The sequence below is a fragment of the Tursiops truncatus genome, chromosome 2, assembly GCF_011762595.2.
Source record: "Tursiops truncatus isolate mTurTru1 chromosome 2, mTurTru1.mat.Y, whole genome shotgun sequence".
NCBI classification, from domain to species: Eukaryota; Metazoa; Chordata; class Mammalia; order Artiodactyla; family Delphinidae; genus Tursiops; species Tursiops truncatus.
In genome coordinates, this window is record NC_047035.1 from 126,309,164 (window position 1) to 126,326,848 (window position 17,685).

Sequence of the window (17,685 nt, forward strand, 5' to 3'; positions counted from 1 at the left end):
AACGAAATATTTTAATGCATTAATTTGACATCTGATATTTGATCATGAAAAATGAATCATCTTAAAACAACTTCTGCCCTCTGAAACTGGCACAAAAGTAGCCATGTGATTCTTCGTATTAGTATGTTATCCTATGGCCACTCTTTAAAGTTCTCTAAATTTGTCAAGTGTCAGTTTCACAATTTGCCTCCCTCAGAACAAGGGGGAGGGACTTCCCTGGCAGACCAGTGGTTAAGACTTCCCTTTCCAGTGCAGGGGGTGTGGGTTCTATCCCTGGTGGGGGAGCTGAGATACCACAGGCCTCCTGGCCAAAAAACCAAAATATAAAACAGAAGCAATATTATAACAAATTCAACAAAGACTTTAAAAAAAGAAAAAAGTCCACATCAAAAAGGTCTTTAAAAAAAAGGGGGGGGAATCCTCTAATACAAACTAGTGATTGGACAATCTTTGGCAAACTTTAACATCATCAGGCAGCGATACCACTTTAAGAAAATTCCAAGGAAAGGACAGCCCCATTTTAAAATTCCCACCTCTGGCTCCCAAGGATTGGGTTGCAAACTTAGATAAAACACTCTTCTCCACTCCCTATTGGTGCATGCTCTATCATTCATTCTCCCTGGAATTTTGTGAGATACTACGTTGCTTTATGGGAAAAGGCTGCGCCAATTTAGTCTGGAATTGCCCTACTTTAGACTTTTTCTGGTTATCAATCTGTACAAAGAATCACCAAACTGATACAGCGTGGACCAAACTGATAAATCAGGCTGCCGGGACATTGTGTAATTCGATCGAAAAAGAAACGGACAACCTCTCAAGCACATCGAGTATTTGACAAAGGATTTTACAACCCAGTGAGAGATGTAAGAGTTAAACTTTTCTGATTTTTTTTTTTTGCTAGTTTTAAAGGAGTAAGTGTCAAAGGAAAAGCAGATAAAATGCTGGCATAATGTAAGAGTGGCATGAAGAGAGTTTCAGAGGGTGTTTTTAGAAAGAACATTATTCGCAGATCAGTAATGGATTTTTGAATGGTAAAGGGAAAAAGGTAGTAAGATTAATAATAGATTATTTTATACTCCAAGAAGCTGTGGGTTTTTGTTGCTTTAATATGGATTTAAAGGAACACAGTAATATTATTGTAATTATCAGAGGAAATGAATATTTTTGTATGTATATTGTCTTACCTAGCATAATAGACAATCCAGCTGTTAAAAGATATAAGAGAAAATTATCATCATCTTTGGACCCAAGTTTTGTGTATATTTGTAGATTCGGAGATCCAGGGACAGATCTGCTAACAACAAAGGAAAGCATAATATTGGTGTGTGAAACAGAATCAGTAGGTAATGAATGTAAGGATAAATTCTCAAAAATGAAATCCAGCATTTATACTTTCAAAAATGATATTTTCACTAAAACTAAAATATAAAAGTTCAGGAAATACTGATAAATGAGGATAATGTATATTAAAACATATTTGAAATAGCAACATTTTAAAAAAATCCAGCCCAATAAAAAATTCCAAAATATAGCATCTTAAAGATTCTTCAAACATTAATTCAGCTAGTAAATATAATACCTAGTAGCACATCTATACCTCTACAAGGCCTAACTCAGAGTAGGTATGCAATAAATATTTCTTGAGGGTCCTCTGTTAATCCATATATGGGGATATAAAGTAATAAAATACAGTCTCTCAAGAAGCTCATACTCTAGCTGGGAGAAAGAGACGCAAAAAGTTTAAATGAAGACTTCTGGATAGTTTTTGGTGCATAGATGACTGCTGTAGACCCTAGATGCTTCAGGTGCTCAGATCAGTGTGAGCAGAAATATTCAGGGAGAGTTTCACAGTAGGGTTAAGACACATTTTGAGCTTCAGCAATGAGCAAACTTTCAGTAGATAGAAAAGAAAAGAAATGGCATCCCGGGTAGTGGGAGAGTTGTTAGCAAATATGTGCAGCCTAAAGAATAGAGAATAATTAGCTCTGACGCAGCAAAAGCTTCACTTGGGGACCTTGGTATAATAAAAATTTTTTAAAAAGCATGAAAAGTTACACGAAAAGTCAAAATTGCCAGAATTAAGGAGTTTGGTCTTGTGTTTTAAAGTAATATTTGTAAAAGATAAAACTGACATTGCAAGAACAGAGACCAGAAGCTAAGGGGCTAAATACTATAAATAATGGAGTGCAGATTGGTAACAGCCTCATAAGACATTTTCTCCAAATACCTTCATATGGTTGAATAATATAAATCTTGATGCATTTCTTTCTACTCTTCTGAAGCATTGAGCTTATTTTTTGTTAAACACTACAAATATAAATTTTATTAGATGAGGTGTTAGTTGTGGTGTAATAAAACAGTAAAAGTAATTGTTTACATTGCATCAGTTCTTGCTCCTTTGCCCTCAGAATTTAACGGTTTCTTGTTTCTATTTAACGAATTGAAGGAATTTCAACCAAAAAAAAAAAAGTTGTGACTGAAGAACACCATGGGAAGATGGGAGATATTTGTACTCAGACTGTAGGCTTTCACCTGATCTGTTTCTCTGAGACAAAACTCAGTTCCATACCTCAGTGAGCTGCTACCATGTACCAGATGATATCCTCAGTGTTGGGCAAAAAAAGGTGAATCAAGAACCATCTCCTCCCAAAAAAGCTTCAGGGATACCAAGCAGGGTATTTGTCTCCTGCTTCAAAATTTGCTTCAAAGAACCTGAAGTTCATCTATTTAAAATTTTTTTTTAATTGGAGTATAATTGCTTTACAATGTTGTGTTAGTTTCTGCTGTACAACAAAGTGACTCAGCTATATATATACATATATCCTCTCCCTCTTGGACCTCCCACCCACACCCCCCACCCCCGCATCCCACCCATCTAGGTCATCACAGAGCACCAAGCTGAGCTCCCTGTGCTATACAGCAGGTTCCCACTAGCTATCTGTCTTACTATTCTAAATTCTTGATCAGTGGTTCCTAATCGGATAGATGGAGAAGGAGGTTATCTCTAGCTGTGGAAAAGAATCCTGAGACAAAGTCCCCTGATGACAAATGTGGCAGACTGCATTGCTCGCCAAATATTCCATTTACTCCCCTGGATATCTAGCCCTCTTTGGAATTAGGGAGCAAATGAAATATTAGCAGAAGTGAGGTGGGTCACTTAAGGGCAATGGTAGTGAAAAGCCCATACACAGTTTTTCAATCTCTGTTAGTCTACCATGACTCCTGTTGATGTACAGTTAAACCTTGGTCAGCCTGGATCTCTGAAAGACTGTGGATCAGACATTCCCACTCCCCACCTCCATCTCCACCCCTACTAAATCAAGTGAGTCTGTAGCATGTAGGAGTTAGTGTCTTACCTCATTATAGCCTAACTGATGCTGACTACCTAAGCTCTTATCAGCTTTTCCCCTGAGGATATCGGCATTTCATTTATTTCCGTTTTCTTAAGAAAAAATGCCCTAATCAACTGAGTTTCATCTATCAGGTAGATGATACATTTGGGGGGAAATCACACTATAAAGATGGTTTAATTGTTCATCCAGTAAACATTTATTGAGGCCTATTAGGTGTCAGGCAATAATACCATGTGACCCATCTATTCGTAGAGCCAGAATGTTAAGATTGATTTTCAAAATTTTTGGAGCCTGTGCCATATTGTCTTTGGGAATCAGTGCTGCCCTATCTTATGAAAGTCTTGTAGTTATAAGATGTATAAAAGTCAGAATTACATATAAAACTGCATGGTGGTTTCATAGCTATTTTTTAACAGCTTTAGTAAGGTATAATTTACATACTATAAAATTCACTCACTTTAAGGATATAACTCAATGATTTTTTTAGAAAATTTACAGAGCTGTGTAACTATCACCACATTCCAATTTTAGAAAATGTCCATCACTATAAAAAGATACCTCATGCCCATTTGCAAGCACTTCTCATTCCTACCCCCAGCCCTGGCAATCAATAATAAAATTTCTGTCTCTATAGATTTGCCTTTTCTGGACATTTAATACATTAATGCAAATGGAATCATACAATATGTGGTATTTCACATCTGGCTTCTTTCACTCAGCATAATGTTATTGAGGTTTATCCATGTTGTAGTATGTGTCAGTCCTTCATTCCTTTTGTTTTTTTATTGAAGTATAGTTGATTTAGAATATTATACTAGTTTCAACTATACAACATAGTGATTCAATATTTTTACAGATTATATACTCCATTTAAAGTTATTACAAAATAATGGCTATATTTCTCTGTGCTGTACAATATAACCTTGTTGCTTATTTGTTTGATACATAGTAGTTTGCATCTCTTAACCCCATACCCCTATCTCACTCCTCCCCTCTTCCCTCTCCCCACTGGTAACCATTAGTTTGTTCTCTATATCTCTGAGTCTGATTCCATTTTGTTATATTCATTCAATTCTTTTATTTTTTTAGATTCCACATGTAAGTTATAACAAGTATTTGTCTTTGTCTGACTTATTTCACTAGGCATAATACCCTCTAGGTCCATCCATGTTATTGCAAATGGCAGAATTTTATTATTTTTTATGGCTGAGTAATAATCCATTGTATGTGTGTGTGTGTGTGTGTATGTATATATATATATATATATATATATATATATATATATATATATATATATATATATATATATCTCACATATTCTTTATACATTCATCTGTTGATGGTTGCTTCCAAATCTTGGCTGTTGTAAATAATGCTGCTATGAACATTGGGTGAATGTATATTTTGTTTTATTTGCTTCAGATATATGAGTGGAATTATTGCTGGATCATATGGTAGTTCTATTTTTAGTTTTTTGAGGAACCTCCATACTGCTTTTCATAGTGGCTGCACAAATTTATTCTCGCCAATAATGTATAAGGATTCCCTTTTCTCTGCATCCCTGCAACATTTGTTATTTGTGGTCTTTCTGATGATAGCCATTCTGACAGGTGTGAGGTGATATTTCATGTGTATTTGATATGCATTTTTCTGATGATTAGTAATGTGCATCTTTTCATGTGCCTGTTGGCCATCTGTATGTCTTCTTTGGAAAAATGTCTATTCAGGTCTTCTCACTTTTTTTTTTTTTTTTTTTTTTTTTACATCTTTATTGGAGTATAATTGCTTTACAATGGTATGTTAGTTTCAGCTTCACAACAAAATGAATCAGTTATATATATACATATATTCCCATATCTCTTCCCGCTTGCATCTCCCTCCCTCCCACCCTCCCTATCCCACCCCTCCAGGCGGTCACAAAGCACCGAGCTGATCTCCCTGTGCTATGCGGCTGCTTCCCACTAGCTATCTACCTTACGTTTGGTAGTGTATATATGTCCATGCCTCTTTATCGCTTTGTCACCGTTTACACTTCCCCCTCCCCATAGCCTCAAGTCCATTCTCTAGTAAGTCTGAGTCTTTATTCCTGTTTCACCCCTAGGTTTTTCATGACATTTTTTTTTTTTTTTAAATTCCATATATATGTGTTAGCATACGGTATTTGTCTCTCTCTTTCTGACTTACTTCACTCTGTATGACAGACTCTAGGTCTATCCACCTCATTACAAATAGCTCAATTTCGTCTCTTTTTATGGCTGAGTAATATTCCATTGTGTATATGTGCCACATCTTCTTTATCCATTCATCCGATGATGGACACTTAGGTTGTTTCCATCTCTGGGCTATTGTAAATAGAGCTGCAATGAACATTTTGGTACATGACTCTTTTTGAATTATGGTTTTCTCAGGGTATATGCCCAGTAGTGGGATTGCTGGGTCATATGGTAGTTCTATTTGTAGCTTTTTAAGGAACCTCCATACTGTTCTCCACAGTGGCTGTATCAATTTACATTCCCACCAACAGTGTAAGAGGGTTCCCTTTTCTCCACACCCTCTCCAGCATTTATTGTTTCTAGATTTTTTGATGATGGCCATTCTGACTGGTGTGAGATGATATCTCATTGTAGTTTTGATTTGCATTTCTCTCATGATTAGTGATGTTGAGCATTCTTTCATGTGTTTGTTGGCACTCTGTATATCTTCTTTGGAGAAATGTCTATTTAGGTCTTCTGCCCATTTTTGGATTGGGTTGTTTGTTTTTTTGTTATTAAGCTGCATGAGCTGCTTATAAATTTTGGAGATCAATCCTTTGTCAGTTGCTTCATTTGCAAATATTTTCTCCCATTCTGAGGGTTGTCTTTTGGTCTTCTTTATGGTTTCCTTTGCTGCGCAAAAGCTTTTAAGTTTCATTAGGTCCCATTTGTTTACTCTTGTTTTTATTTCCATTACTCTAGGAGGTGGGTCAGAAAGAATCTTGCTGTGATTTATGTCATAGAGTGTTCTGCCTATGTTTTCCTCTAAGAGTTTGATAGTTTCTGGCCTTACATTTAGGTCTTTAATCCATTTTGAGCTTATTTTTGTGTATGGTGTTAGGGAGTGATCTAACTTCATACTTTTACATGTAGCTGTCCAGTTTTCCCAGCACCACTTATTGAATAGGCTGTCCTTTCTCCACGGTACATTTCTGCCTCCTTTGTCAAAGATAAGGTGACCATATGTGCGTGGGTTTATCTCTGGGCTTTCTATCCTGTTCCATTGATCTATCTTTCTGTTTTTGTGCCAGTACCATACCGTTTTGATAACTGTAGCTTTGTAGTATAGTCTGAAGTCTGGGAGCCTGATTCCTCCAGTTCCTTCTTTCGTTCTCAAGATTGCTTTGGCTATTCGGGGTCTTTTGTGTTTCCATACAAATTGCAAAATTTTTTGTTCTAGTTCTGTGAAAAATGCCAGTGGTAGTTTGATAGGGATTGCATTGAATCTATAGATTGCTTTCGGTAGTAGAGTCATTTTCACAATGTTGATTCTTCCAATCCAAGAACATGGTATATCTCTCCATCTATTTGTATCATCTTTAATTTCTTTCATCAGTGTCTTATAATTTTCTGCATACAGATCTTTTGTCTCCTTAGGTAGGTTTATTCCTAGATATTTTATTCTTTTTGTTGCAATGGTAAATGGGAGTGTTTTCTTGATTTCACTTTCAGATTTTTCATCATTAGTATATAGGAATGCCAGAGATTTCTGTGCATTAATTTTGTATCCTGCCACTTTACCAAATTCATTGATTAGCTCTAGTAGTTTTCTGGTAGCATCTTTAGGGTTCTCTATGTATAGGATCATGTCATCTGCAAACAGTGACAGCTTTACTTCTTCTTTTCCGATTTGGATTCCTTTTATTTCCTTTTCTTCTCTGATTGCTGTGGCTAAAACTTCCAAAACTATGTTGAATAAGAGTGGTGAGAGTGGGCAACCTTGTCTTGTTCCTGATCTTAGTGGAAATGCTTTCAGTTTTTCACCATTGAGGATGATGTTTGCTGTGGGCTTGTCATATATGGCCTTTATTATGTTGAGGAAAGTTCCCTCTATGCCTACTTTCTGCAGGGTTTTTATCATAAATGGGTGTTGAATTTTGTCAAAAGCTTTCTCTGCATCTATTGAGATGATCATATGGTTTTTCTCCTTCAGTTTGTTAATATGGTTTATCACATTGATAGATTTGCGTATATTGAAGAATCCTTGCATTCCTGGAATAAACCCCACTTGATCATGGTGTATGATCCTTTTAATGTGCTGTTGGATTCTATTTGCTAGTATTTTGTTGAGGATTTTTGCATCTATGTTCATCAGTGATATTGGCCTGTAGTTTTCTTTCTTTGTGACATCCTTGTCTGGTTTTGGTATCAAGGTGATGGTGGCCTCGTAGAAGGTTTGGGAGTGTTCCTCCCTCTGCTATATTTTGGAAGAGTTTGAGAAGGATAGGTGTTAGCTCTTCTCTAAATGTTTGATAGAATTCGCCTGTGAAGCCATCTGGTCCTGGGCTTTTCTTTGTTGGAAGATTTTTAATCACAGTTTCAATTTCAGTGCTTGTGACTGGTCTGTTCATATTTTCTATTTCTTCCTGATTCAGTCTTGGCAGGTTGTGCATTTCTAAGAATTTGTCCATTTCTTCCAGATTGTCCATTTTATTGGCATAGAGTTGCTTGTAGTAATCTCTCATGATCTCTTTTATTTCTGCAGTGTCAGTTGTTACCTCTCCTTTTTCATTTCTAATTCTATTGATTTGAGTCTTCTCCCTTTTTTTCTTAATGAGTCTGGCTAGTGGTTTATCTATTTTGTTTATCTTCTCAAAGAACCAGCTTTTAGTTTTATTGATCTTTGCTATTGTTTCCTTCATTTCTTTTTCATTTATTTCTGATCTGATTTTTATGATTTCTTTCCTTCTGCTAGCTTTGGGGTTTTTTTGTTCTTCTTTCTCTAATTGCTTGAGGTGCAAGGTTAGGTTGTTTATTCGAGATGTTTCCTGCTTCTTAAGGTGGGCTTGTATTGCTATAAACTTCCCCCTTAGAACTGCTTTTGCTGCATCCCACAGGTTTTGGGTCGTTGTGTCTCCATTGTCATTTGTTTCTAGGTATTTTTTGATTTCCTCTTTGATTTCTTCAGTGATCACTTCATTATTAAGTAGTGTATTGTTTAGCCTCCATGTGTTTGTATTTTTTACAGATCTTTTCCTGTAATTGATATCTAGTCTCATGGCGTTGTGGTCTGAAAAGATACTTGATACAATTTCAATTTTCTTTCACCATTTTTTAGTTGGGTTGTTTGTTTTTGTTATTGAGTTACGTGAGCTGGTTATATATTTTGGATAGTAACCCCTTATTGATCATAGCATGTGCAAATATTTTCTCCCATTCAATAGGTTGTCTTTCATTTTGTCAATGGTTGTCTTTGCTGTGCAAAAGCTTTTAAGTTTAATTAGGTCCCATTTGTTTATTTTTGCTTTTACTTCTTTTTCTTGAGGAGACAGATCCAAAAACAATATTGCTACAATTTATGTCAAAGAATGTTCTGCCTATGTTCTCTTTTAGGAGTTTTATGATTTCAGGTCTTACATTTAGGTCTTTAATCCACTTTATTTTTGTGTATGGTGTGAGGAAATGTTCTTGTCTCATTTTTTCACATGTAGCTGTACAGTTTTGCCAGCACCACTTACTGAAAAGACTGTCTTTTCTCCATTGTATATTCTTGCCTCCTTTGTCTTAGATTAATTGACCATAAGTGTGTGGGTTTATTTCTGGGCTCTCTATTCTGTTCCGTTAATCTATGTGTCTGTGCCAGTATCATGCTGTTTTTATTCCTGTAGCTTTGTAGTAGTCTGAAGTCAGGAAGTGTGATAACTCCAGTTTGTTCTCCAGTTTGTTCAAGATTACTTTGGCAATTTAGGGTCTTTTGTTGTTCCACATAATTTTTAGGATTATTTGTTCTAGTTCTATAAAAATTTCATGGGTATTTTGATAGAAATTACATTGACTGTGGAGATTGCTTTGGGTAATATGGACATTTTAACAATACCAATTCTTTGAATCCAGGAACACGAGATATCTTTCCATTTCCTTCATCAAGGTTTTATAATTTTCAGAATTTAAGTCTTTTACCTTTTTGGTTATGTTTATTCCTATGTATTTTATTCTTTTTGATGCAATTTTAAATGGGATTGTTTTCTTGCTTTCTCTCTCTGATTATTAGTATATAGAAAAGCAGCAGATTTCTGTATATTAATCTTGTGTCATGCAACTTTGCTCAATTCACTTATTAGTTCTAATAGTTTTTTCAGTGGAGACTGTAGGGTTTTCTGTGTATAGTATCATGTCATCTGAAAATAGTGACAGTTTTGCTTCTTCCCTTCCAGTTTAGATGCCTTTTATTTCTTGTTCCTCTCTGATTGCTATGCCTAGGGCTTCTGATACTATGTTAAATAAAAGTGGTGAGAGTGGACATCTTTGTCTTGTTGCTGATTTTAGAGGAAATACTTTCAGCTTTTCACCAATGAGTATGATGTTAGCTGTGGGTTTGTCATAAATGGCCTTTATTATGTTGAGATATGATACCTCTATAACAATCTTGATGAGAGTTTTTATCATGAATGGATGTTGAATTTTGTCAAATGCTTTTTCTGTGTGTATTGAGATTATCATGTGATTTTTATTCTTTCTTTTATTAATGTGGTATATCAGATTGATTGATTTATAAATATTGAACCATCCTTACATCCCTGGAACAAATTCCACTTGGTCATGGTGTATGATCCTTTTTATATATTGTTGAATTTGGTTTCCTACTATTTTATTGAGGATTTTTGCATGTATATTCATCAGATATATTAGCCTGTAATTTTCCTTTTTTGTACTATCCTTGTCTGGTTTTGGTATCAGGGTAGTGGGAGACTCAAGGAATGAATTTGGGAGTGTTCTTTCCTCTTCAATTTTTGGAATAGTTTAAGAAGGATGGGTATTAGCTTTTCTTTATATGTTTGGCAGAATACCCCTGTGAAGCCGTTCAGTCCTGGACTTTGGTTTGTTGGGAGGTTTTTTTAATTATTATTACAAATTCAATATCTCTACTAGTGATCAGTCTGTGTAGATTGTCTATTTCTTCCTGTTTCAGTTTTAGCAGGAGGTGTATTTCTAGAAATTAGTACATTTCTTCTAGATTGTCCAATTTTTTGGCATATAACTGTTCATACTAGTGTCATAAATTTTTTTGTATCTCTTTGATAGCAGTTGTTCTTTTCTTTCATTTCTTGCTTTGTTTATTGGGGGCCTTTCTCTTTTCTTCTTGATGACCATGGCTAAAGGTTTATCAATTTTATTTATCTTTTTTTAAAAAATAGTTCTTGGTTTCATTGATCTTTTCTATTTTTGTCTCTATTTTATTTCCTCTCTGATCTTTATTATTTTCATGTTCCTGCTGACTTCGGGCTTCATTTTTTTTCTCTAATTCCTTTAGATGAGAAATTAGATGCTTTGAGATTTTTCTTGTTCCTTGAGGTAAGCTTGTATCACTATAAACTTCACTCTTAGAACTGCTTTTGTTGCATCCCGTAGATTTTGGAAAGTTTTGTTTCCATTTTCATTTGTCTCAAGGTATTTTCTGATTTCCTTTTTGACTTCTTCATTGATCCATTGGATTTTTAGTAGTACATTGTTTAGTCTCCATATGCTTGTGCTTTTCCCATTGTTCTTCCTGTAGTTGATTTATAGTTTCATACCATTGTGATTGGGAAAATGCTTGAGATAATTTCTGTCCTCTTAAATTTGTCGAAACTTGTTTTGTGGCCTAGCATATGGTCTATCCTGGAGAACATTTCCTGCACACTTGAAAAGAATGTGTATTCTGCTGTTTTGGGATGGAATGTCCTGTAGATATCTCTAAAGACCAACTTGTCTGTGGTGTCATTTAAGACCACTGCTGCCTTATTGATTTTCTGTCTGGATGATCTGTCCATTGATGTAAGGGGGTGTTAAAATCCCCTCTTATTATTGTATTATTGTCAATTTCTCCCTTTATGTCTGTTAATATTTGCTTTGTATATTTAGGTGCTCCTATATTGGGTGCATATGTGTTAACAAGTGTAATATTCTCTTCTTGTATTTTTCCCTTTATCATTATATAATACCCTTCTTTGTCTTTTGTCATAGACTTTGTTTTTAAATCTATTTTGTCTGATACGAGTTTTTCTGTCTCCACTTTCTTGTTTCCATTTGCATGAAATATCTTTTTCCATTTGCTCTCTTTAAGTCTATGTGTGTCTTTAGCTCTGAAGTGAGTCTCTTATAAGCAGCATATAGATGGATCTTGCTTTATTATCATCAGCCGCTCTATGTCTTTTGATTGGAGCATTTAGTCCATTGACATTTAAAGTAATCATTGATAGGTATGTACTTATTTCCACTTTATTAATTGTTTTCCAGTTGTGTTTGTAGTTCTCTGTTTATTTCTTCTTTTTTTGTTTCTTCCCTTGTGGTTTGATGATATTCTTTATTGGTAGGCTTGTATTCCTTTCTCTCTAGTTTTTGTGTATCTACTATAGGTTTTTGATTTGTGGTTACCTATATATATGTTGACCTATAACTATATCTACTTGTTTTAAAAAGGTAGTCCTTTAAGTTCAAATGTATTCTACAAGATCTACAGTTTTTTCTCTCCCTCCACCCCAACATTTTGGGTTTTGATGTCATAGTTTACATCTTCATTTTTATCCCTTTACTGATTATTGTCATTATAGTTGATTTTACAATTTCTTTGTCTCTTGATCTTCATACTACCTTATTTAAGTGGTTGATCCTCAGTCTTCACTATACATTTGCCTTTACTAGTGGTATTTTTCCTTTCCTATAGATTCTTACTTCTTGTTATAACCTTTTCTTTTCCATTTAGAGAAGACCTTTTAACATTTCTTTTAGGGTAGGTTTAGTATTGATAAACTCTTTCAGTTTTTGCTTGTCTGAGAAGTTCTTTATCTCTCCTTCAATTCTAAATGATAATCTTACTGGGTAGAGTATCCTAGGGTGCAGATTTTTCCCTTTCAGCACTTTGAGTATGTCACACCACTCATACATCACACCACTCCCTTCTGGCATGCAAAGTTTCTTCAGAAAAATGAACTGATTAGTCTTATGGGGGTTCCATTGTATATGACTGTTTGTTTTTCTCCTGCTGCTTTAGAATTCTCTCTTTAAATTTTGCCATTTTAATTATGATATGTCTTGGTATAGGTCTGTTTGGGTTCATCTTGTTTGGGACCCTCTGTGCTTCCTGTACTTGAATATCTGTTTACTTCTTCAGGTTTGGAAAGTTTTCAGCTATAATTTCATGAAATAAATTTCAACCCCCTTCACTCTCTCTTCTCCTTCTGGGAACCCTGTAATGCAAACATTGGTAACATTAATGTTGTCCCAAAGGTCCCTTAAACTGTTCTCATTTTATGAATTTGTTTTTCTTTTAGCTGTTTGATTGGGTGATTTACATTATTCTATTCTATTTACATTATTCTATCTTAAATTGTTCTATCTTCCACTTATGCATTCTTCTGTATCACCTAGTCTCCTATTAATTCCTTCTAGTGTGTGTTTCATTTGTTATTTTACTCTTCAGTTCTGACAGGTTCTTTTTTATATTTTTCTAGTTCTGTGTTAAAATTCTTACTGTGTTCATCTATTCTTTATTCAGTTAGCATTCTTATTACCAATGCTTTGAATTCTTTATCTGGTGAATTGTTTGTATCTATTTCTTTCTTTTTTATTTTTTGACTGTGTTGGGTCTTCATTGCTGCATGCAGGCTTTCTCTAGTTGTGGTGAGTGGGGGCTACTCTTAGTTGCAGTGCACAGGCTTATCATTGATGTGGCTTCTCTTGTTGCAGAGCACAGGCTCTAGGCATGCAGGCTTCAATAGTTGCAGCATGCAGGCTCAGTAGTTGCAGCCTGTGGGCCCTAGGGCACGCGGGCTTCAGTAGTTGCAGCACATGGACTCAGTAGTTGCAGTGCGCAGGCTATAGGGTACGCAGGCTTCAGTAGTTGTGATGCACAGGCTCAGTAGTTGTGGCTCGCGGGCTCCAGGCTCAGTAGTTGTGGTGCACAGGCTTAGTTGCTCCACAGCATGTGGAATCTTCCTGGACCAGAGATCGAACCCACATCCCCTGCATTTGCAGGCAGATTGTTAACCACTGCACACCAGATAAGTCCCCCATATCTGTTTCTTTAGTTGTTTTTTCAAGAGTTTTCTCTTGCTCTTTCAATTATGACAAATTCCTGTGTCCTCTCATTTTGCTTAACTTTCTCTGTTTCTATGAAATTAGGTGAAATAGTAACCTATTGCAGTCTTGAAGGGGTGTCCTTATGTGGAAGCATCCCTATACAGTCTGCATGTCCCCAGTAGCCTTGGTGGGAGAGCGGGATTTGGCGTGAACACAAGTCATGTCTTTCCTCAAGGTGAACTGGCAGCTATCACCTTGGTAAAAGGTGAGGCTGGAGATGGAGGGGCTAGAGCCAGAGCCAGGTGTGAGCCAAGGCTTCCCCTCTGCTCAGTGGCTTTTACCACCATATTGGGGTTGGGGGTGGGTGTCAATTCCTGAAGCAGAAACCCTGAGGCTCGGGCCCAAGCTGCCTCAGTTCTCTTCAAGGGTGTGCTCTCCTCCCTCCCAGCACTGGCACCACTGCCCCAGAGGGGAGCTGTACTTGAGCAAGAGGGGCTGGTGTGGTCACTCGACATGTGTCAGGGCGCAGGCTGTGAGTCCAGCTGGGGTCAGAGATCTGGACTACTTTTGATGTGTTGCCTGTGTAAGCAGCTAGGATGGCTGCCCCTGCCCTGTTCAGATGCCACCTCAGGCCCAAGACTCCTTTGTCTCTCACAGCTGGGCTCTCCCCATAACCTCAGCCATCCCTGCCCTAGTATGGAGATAGATGCACCACAGAGCAGGCAGGGCCTGCGTGGGGTCTCAGCATGTGTCGGAGTGTGAACTGTGGTGGTCCAGCCACAGTCAGAGACACGGCTTTTCTGATGAGCTATGTTTAGCACCAGCAGTGGCTGCCCCTGCCCTCTAGATGCTGCTTCAGGTCTGAGCCAAGTCTGTGTCTCACAGCTAAGCTCCCAAGCAGGACTTCAATATTCACTCGGCTCAGGCTGTGGCACACACCATAGTAATCATGGGAAACCAACCAGTCACTTGCACAGCCCTCAGTCTGCTCCCTCTGCCCTGCCTTGGGAGCAATCAAGTGGGCACATGATACTTGTGAGTGGAATTCAGGCTTCCCACAGCCTTCCCGTTAGTCCCACTGGCATTCCAACCAGTCATGGGGACTTGTCTTCCCTGTGTCAGACCCCAAGGCCGGGGCACCCAATATGTTGCTCAAACCACTCACTCCCCAGGGAGGATCTCTACTTGTGTAATCTCCCTTTTCCTCTGAACCTCCTCCCAGGGGCACAGGTACTGACCTGATCTCATCTCTTCTCTTCTTGCCTGATTCCGTGTGGATCTTTCTTACAGCCATGGTTGTACAGGAGTCTTTTTGCCAGTCTGCAGTTAGTTTTCAGTGAGAGTTGTCCACATTTAGATGTATTTTTGATGTATTTGTGGGGGGAGGTGAGTTCTGTGTCCTCCTACTCCACCATCTTGATCAGTTCCCTCCTCATTCCTTTTTATTGCAAAATAATATTCCATTATATGGATACTACCACATTTGTTTTATCCACTCACCAGTTAATGAGCATTTGGATTGCTTTCAGTTTTTAGCTATTGTAAATAATAGTGCTATGAAGATATTCACAAGGTTTTGTGTGAATGTGCTTTTTAGTTCTCTTGGGTATATACCTAGGAGTGGAATTGCTGAGTCATATAGTAACTCTGTGTTTAACTTTTTGAAGAATTATGCAACTGCTTTCTAAAGTGAATGCATAATTTTACATTCCGCCAGTGTTGAATGAGGGTTCCAACTTCTCCAGATCTTCACCAACACCTCTAAATGTCTGTCTTTTTGTTTATAGTCACTCTGGTTGTTGTAAAGTGGTTCTCATTATAGTTTTGATTTGTATTTTCCTAATGACTTATAATGGTACCTTTTCATGTGCTTATTGGCCATTCATGTATCATCTTTGTAAAATATCTTTTGCCTATTTTTTAATTGGGTTATGTGTTGTCTTATTATTGAGTTGTAAGTGTATTCTAGATAAAAGTCCTTTATCAGGTATATGATATATTTGCAAATATTTTGTCCCATTTTGTGGGTTTTCTTTTAGAGCAACGATAGTTTTTAATTTGATAGAGTCCTATTTATCTATTTTTTTCCTTTTATCCCTTGTGCCTTTGGTGTTGTATCTAAGAATATTTGCCTAACCCAAGTTCATGCATAGTTTTATGTTTTCTGAAAGTTTTATTGTTTTAGCTCTTACTTTTATGTCTGTGATCCAGTTGGAGTCAATTTTTGTATATGGTGTGATGTAAGGCTCTAACTTCATTCTTTTGCATCTGCCTATCCAATTGTTTCAACACCATTTATTAAAAGGACTATTTTTTCCTAATTGATTTATCTTGGCATGCTAGTCAAAAAATAATTGACAGTAAATGTAAGTGTTTATTACTGGATTCTCAATTCTATCCCATTGAACTCTATGTCAGTTCTTATGTCAGCACCACACTCTTTTGACTGTTGTAGCTTTGTAGTTTTTTAAAATGGGAAGTGTGATTCCTCCAAGTTTGTTCTTCTTTTTCAATATCATTTTAGCTATTCTAGGTCTCTTACATTACCATATGAATTTAAGGTCAAATTCTGGTGGGGAAAAGGCAGCTGGAATTTTGATAGAGATTACATTAAATCTATAAATCAATATTTAGGGAGTATTGCTGTTTTAATATTATTAAGGCTTCTAGTCCATGAACATGGAATGTCTCTCCATTTATTTAGATCTTCTTTGACTTCTTTCAGTAATGTTTTCCAGAGTGAAAGTCTTGTACTTTTTTGTTAAATTTATCCTAAGTATTTTATTCTTTTTGATGCTATTGTGAATGAAAATTTTTCTTAATTTCATTTTCAGATTGACAGAAATACAATTTTTGTTTCTTTTGTATCCTACAAACTTGCTGAAATTGGTAGTTCTAATAGGGTTTTACTGTTGTTTTTGTTTTGTATTTTATTTTTTTTCTGTGTGGATCCCTTAGGATTTTCTACACAGAAGATCATGTCATCTAATAATAAAGTTTTATTTCTTCCTTTCTGATCTGCATACCTTTTATTTCTTTTCCTTGCCTTATTGCACTGGCTAGAACATCTGTTAAAACCTTGAATACAAGTGGTGAGAGTAAACATCTTTGCCTTGTTTCCAACCTTAGGAAGAAAGCATGCAAACATTCAGTGTTAAGTGTGAGGTTAGCCTTAAATTTTTAAAATTAAGACTTTTATCAGGTTGAAGAAGTTTTTATCATAAGTGGGTGTTGGATTTTTCCAAATAATTTTTTTGCAGCTATCAAGATGATCATGCAGTTTTTGTCCACTATTCTATTAATATGGTGTAGTACATGAATGATTTCAGATGTTAAAAAAAATTTGCATTCCCGGGATGAATCTCCCTCAGTCATAGGGTATAATCCTTTTTATATGTCACTAGATTTCATTTGCTAATATTTTGTTGAGGATTATTTTGTGCCCATATTTATCAAGGGTATTGGTTTGTTGTTTTCATGGGTTATCTTTGTCTGGCTTTGGTATCAGGATAACATGGGCTTCAGTATCAGGATAATACTGGCTTAGTAGAATAAGTTGGAAAGGGTTCCTCCTCTTTTTTCTGATAGAGTTTGCAAAAGGTACACATTATTCTTTTCTTGAAAGGTTTAGTAGAATTCACAAATGAAGCTATCTGGGCCTGGGTTTAACTTTGTATGAATATTTTCAGTTACTAATTTATTTGTTATAATTCTATTCTGATTTTTTATTTCCTTTTCATTCAGTTTTGGTATTTTGTATCTTTATAGGGTGTTTTTCAATTTCACAGCTTTTTGATGCCTCAGCTTACATATTGGTAAAGTTGGTGTTTAACTAGTACACTCTCATACAGTCATAATGGTTGTTATTTCCTAGGAGCCAGTAACCTCCTCAAGCCTCCCCACAGCTCCCCACAAGTCAGCACCCAAAGGTTAACACCTGGAACAGCAGGGGACATTCAGAACCCAGCTCCAGCATAGTTGCCATCTATATGGATTAGTTGGTCCTCCTGCTATACCAGTTATTAAATTTTTGAATATCACCTCTTGGAAATGGAAGACTGAGACCCTGCTTCAGACCTCTA

General features: G+C 36.4%; 1 protein-coding gene across 4 annotated transcripts in view; it reads left to right on the forward strand.

Moving 5' to 3' along the window:
• TTC23 (tetratricopeptide repeat domain 23) overlaps window positions 1-17,685 on the forward strand; it is a 115,085-nt gene continuing 97,400 nt past the window's right edge. The window contains exons 1-2 of one of the 4 annotated variants that reach the window (XM_073801348.1): window positions 1-863; window positions 2,447-2,624. The gene's annotated coding sequence lies outside the window, so the exon portion shown is untranslated. The remainder of the gene's footprint in view (window positions 864-2,446; window positions 2,625-17,685) is intronic. The other 3 variants (XM_019945929.3, XM_033852080.2, XM_019945930.3) reach the window with 3 other exon arrangements.